Raw genomic sequence first — 5,146 nt, forward strand, 5'->3', positions numbered from 1 at the left:
TGGTTGTTTAGCATGCAAGTTTATAAGTTAAAAAGTGCAGTATATAAGGTACAAGAAAAGAAAGCACTGTAAATTGTAAAAGTGTACCTGGCGAGTATTCTCATTCCTCTACCAGATCCTATGTCATGTCTTGGTGGTTCTAAATTTTGAGGATGATTCCATTAAGCAAATCATAATAAGTCGAGATGTCCTTCAAGATTTTCAAAGGATTATGAAGAAGCCTTAGGTAATACCCTAGACATTTCATAGTCCCTGGAATTATCTTAAGTTCATTTTGGTCTTATTGTGTTTTCTATATAGTTCATCCAGTTAATACCCTTATGCTTAAAGAATTTGAGGTTTTAATTATCTATTAAGTGTGGTAACTATCACTTGATATCTCACTTATGAATTATATAGGTAAAGACCCTTGGGGGCAACTTGACTTAATTAAGGAATTTGATTAATTTGATTTTTAGAGATGTGCTTGTAGTGTTTTGAAAGGTTTTAAATTAGGTGTAAATTATTTTGGAAACCTCCTCAGACAAAATTTTGATTATGCCTAGCTCACTACTAAGCCCTTAAGATTTAATGGGTAGATTTACAATTTTAAAGAAAAAAAAAAGGATTTTTTAATATTTATACTCTTAATCCTTATCATGAATGATAAATCATCTCGAAACCATTAGTTGGGGCTTAAAATTAGTGAGTTACGATCATACAAACCCATTTACTTTTAGTATCTTCTTATTTAACTACTCTTCCAAATTTCATTAATTTTTAAGAAATTACCAATTTATCATTTATAAGACCAAAATGAGATTGGCTACTACCACTTATCCCTTTTATATTTCAATCATCAAGATATATTATTTAAAATTATTTATTGCCCATTTAGCCCTTTGGTTAAGCCTTAAATTCCAAAATTATTATTTTGCCCCTAAGGCCTTAATACCCTATAATTCATTAAATTAGACTCAAATGACTTGAAAATTTTATGTTACCTCATTTATGGGTTAATTAAAACATCAGAGAAGAAAATGTGATTTTTCTGAATTTCATTTAATTTTATAATTATTTTTAATGTAAAAATAAGGATTTTCAATGAAAAATTAAAAACTCATATGAAATATTCATAACTCAATCAAAATAAAACTTCTATCCTTAAGAAAATTATTGGGGGTTCACCTAGGTCAAACGACCGCCAGAACCAATTTTCATGATTTTTAAAGATTTAATTTAATTTTTAGGATTATTTTTTGGTTTTGAGTATTAATCAAATATAAAATAGTATTTAAATAGAAAACTAGATTTTATATTTTTATTAAATCTCTCTGAGTTCAGGAATCAGTTCAGAAACCCAAAGAAACAAATTTCATATTTTTACGACTTCTATTTTAATTATTAGATTTATTTTAGTAAGAAGTTAGAAAAAATTTATTTTTAAGCCTTTAAAATTAACATCTTGCCTTAGGAAATTATGAAAATTATTCTAATTGTTTCTAGAGGATCAGTAAGTCAAATGTGTCATTTTAGTATGTTTTAACAATTTTGCAATTTTTATGATTTTTAATTCATTTTTAATTATTTAAATGCCCAAAAATAGCTTAGAAAATGAAGTATTTATTTTAATTCCAATTTTATCTGATCATAAGGAGCTCCCAAAATCAATTTGGTAATTTTTTTACCATAGTTTAATTAATAGAATTATTTTTAATATAAAAATGTTATTTCACTTAATTAATCCATTTGAATAGTTAAATTAACTTCAATTTACTTGAAATTTTTTATAGAGAGCTCCCCTAACATTAAATTACAGTGGAGAATAAATTTTATGTCATTTACATTTATAATTATTTCAAATTAAATTTCTCTTCATTTTTAGGGTTGGTGATAATTAGGATTACTTTTAGTGAGTTAAATCAAGTTTGTATTTTTCTTAGGCTCCTCTGACCACAGTGAACCAACCAAAATACGTTTTGTATTTTTTTATGAATATTTTAATTATTATAATTTTTATACCAAAATAGGGACCAATAACTTGAAAATTGAATATCTCTAGTTAGAGATGCCCCCCGACCTTAGAAAAATTATGGGAGATGCCTAACAACAGAGACATCAAAAGCCCCATGGTCCCATGCCATGGTGAAATGTCTATGCAAATGGATAATCAAAATAAGAAAAACACCATTTAATTAAATAAAAATAAAATATGCATAAAATGGACATTAAATTATTTTAACATTGTTGTCCTCTCTTCAGTGAGCAACAATATATTTTTATTTTATTTTTATGATTTTTCTACACAAAGTTATGAATTTTTGAAGTTATGGGCATTTAAATAAATAAGAAAATCCCTATTTATTTACTTAAGTGAAGCGGTGATGCGTCCACCTACGGCGGCTCCAAAGCTCCATGCAGCGCGCTCTTATTCGACACCACTGTCCACGTGTCTGCCTCGTAAGCCCGCGATTCCGTTTTATCTCCGCATCCGGCGCGATCAGAGCCGTCTGTGCGATACACACACATTCCAACGGTGCTCGGTCAACGTCCCCAACAGAGCCAACCCACAATTCATCCATCTTCTAGGCCTAATATCTCGCCCGATATTTAACCAAATTAAGTGTGGTTTGTTCCTATATACTCGTCTTAACTGGGAGAACATATCCATACGGTTAATTGACCCTTAACTCAACTCTATACTCATTGAAAATCAAATGAAGCTCAGTTTAGTGTTAACTTTCAATACCTTAGTCTAAGAGGATAAGTCTCGATTGGATTCTTGTAGAAGCTTCGTGGGAGTCCCAAGAGCCTAAGGATGGAGCCTCAAACCTTGGTGAATCGCTTAGATATGAATTCGACCAAGGCCGAATTAGAGGTCCGATCAAAGTCCACCTTAGGGTTCTCTAGTGATGGGGCTTCTATGGGGGATCCTCCTCTTTCACTGTGGAGATGGTGTGGGTGCAATTAATTTGAATTTGGTGGAGGTTTGGTGAGTGTCCTGTTTTGGCCTTGGATTTAAGCTCTAAAATTGAGCTCGAGTAGTGGATTTGAGTGGCTAGGGATGGTTAGGTTGAACTCAAGTGGTCTTAAGGAAGCTCTGGAAGCAATTTGACAAAGTCTCCCCAAGGAACTTCAAGCTCTCCCCCTTTGGCCATGGAGGGGGGTTTAAATAGATGGGGAAGGAGCCACCACTAGGGGCCATTTGTGAGTGTTCTAAGTTGTTGATGTGAATGCCAAAAATGTGCAAAAATCTAATTGGGATGAGCCAACTTGGATGGGTTTAATTTTGAGTTTTGGCCATGGTGGAGCTTTTGATTTTGGGTTTTTCGACCACAAAGGTGGCTGGCCGGCCAGGGTGGGGTCACTATCTGACTCAAGGATTTGGCAAAATTTGAAATGATTTTAAGTTGAATTGATAGATCAAACTAGTGGATTTGGGCATATAGTCAAAATTGGGCCTTTTTTATTTGAAGGAAATTGGGCTTGCAATTGGATCAAATTGGGCTTGAATTTTGTTCAAATTAAGATTGGGGATGCTGACTTTTGATTTTGAATTAAAATTGGGCAAGATTGGGGTCAATTGGGCTAAGATTGGGGTTAATTTTGGGACATTTGGGTCTTTAAGGGTAAATTGGGGTTTTTGGTTAAATTGTCAAATTGATATTCAAAATTGAAATTGGGAATATTTGGGATGATTTTGGAATTTTGAAGAATTTTTGGAATTTTTAGACCATGAGAGCCATTTTGGTAAATTGGTAGTTTTGGTGAATTTTGGTCAATTTGGGTAGTGGTGAGGGGTTTGAGATGATTTTTTTTGGGAAAATTTGGGTATTTAGGGTAATTTTGGAAAAATTAGGGTTTTAAGGGTATTTTGGTAATTTGGTAATTTTTAGCAACAATAGGCCAATAGGCTATGAAGCCATACCAAACCAATAGAAGTCATATGAGGACTCATTTTGGATGCTCAATATGCTGGTTCTAACCCTCTTAACCAAAGACACGGATATAGGGACATTTATATGAGTTTTCCAAAAGGAGTCAAGAGACCAACTTAAGAGGTCATACGGTTTAGGGTAAGTAAGAGAGTGTAGTGTGTGGAAGCCATTTCAACCATCGCCAGATCACCCAACGTTAGTCCTAAGCTCTAACCATCCTATAGGAGAATGCCTATGAGTTCCCCTATACTGAGCTCACCTACTAAGTGCTAGAGGTTAAGACCAATATGTGGAACTTCAAGTTGAGTAAAGAAGAGTTTAAAATTTCTAATTGTGAGGGTTCCTTGTTTGAGAATAGTCCTCTGAGAATAGTCAACAGGAAAGTCTTAAGGCTAGACCCTAGGCTACTAAAGAGGAAAAACTAGACCTCAGTAAAAAATGAGGTCAAGACGGGGTAATAGACGAGACCCAGCTTCACGAACACAATTTTTACTCCCTTGCCACTTTGCCCTATCACGCGAAATTGGAGAGAATCCGCGAGCTTTGTACGTTCCCCTCCTCTTCCCCAGCCGGTGCTGGTTCTTGTTCGTCTTCTCTTCTCTTCTTTCTCCTTCTTGTCCTGCTCTCATGATCTACTCACGACAAGGGTAATAAAATTTTTTCTCATCTCCGTTCTAATTCTCGCAAAGGTTATTTTCCTTAGATCTGAAATTTGGTTTTATCGCAAATGTTAGATCTATTGTTGGGTTAATTTGGAAAATGAATTATCTCGAATTTGAAGTGCCATTTGGGGTTATGCAGGCTGTTCGATTATGACAAATGCTCACCCCGTGGCCCTATTTTAGCTTTCCTGCTAGATTTGGTGCTGGGTAAAATGATTTTAAAAGTTCTTCTCTTTGGGGTTATGCTTCCAGTCAGATCTAGAAAAATGGTTCGTGCCCATTTTTTACCATTCCTCTAGTTGCAGGGGAATTTTTTTTTTATGTTTGTGGTTGCTCTGTGAAGTTGGCCTTAGGGTATGTTGTTAATGCTGGTGTTATTATTAGCATAATGGAGGAAATTTTGTTAATGTCATTGTTAATGTTGGTACTATTGTTAATGTTGGTACTAATCCAAAAAAATGATGCTTTTAATGTGTATATTGGAAGGGTGAAATTCCAATGTCGTTTTTCATTCATGTGATTAATGTGATAATGGAGGAATTTTCATTTATCACTAGCTCTTTCATT

The sequence above is a fragment of the Phalaenopsis equestris genome, unplaced genomic scaffold, assembly GCF_001263595.1.
Source record: "Phalaenopsis equestris unplaced genomic scaffold, ASM126359v1 Scaffold200354, whole genome shotgun sequence".
Classification (NCBI taxonomy): Eukaryota; Viridiplantae; Streptophyta; class Magnoliopsida; order Asparagales; family Orchidaceae; genus Phalaenopsis; species Phalaenopsis equestris.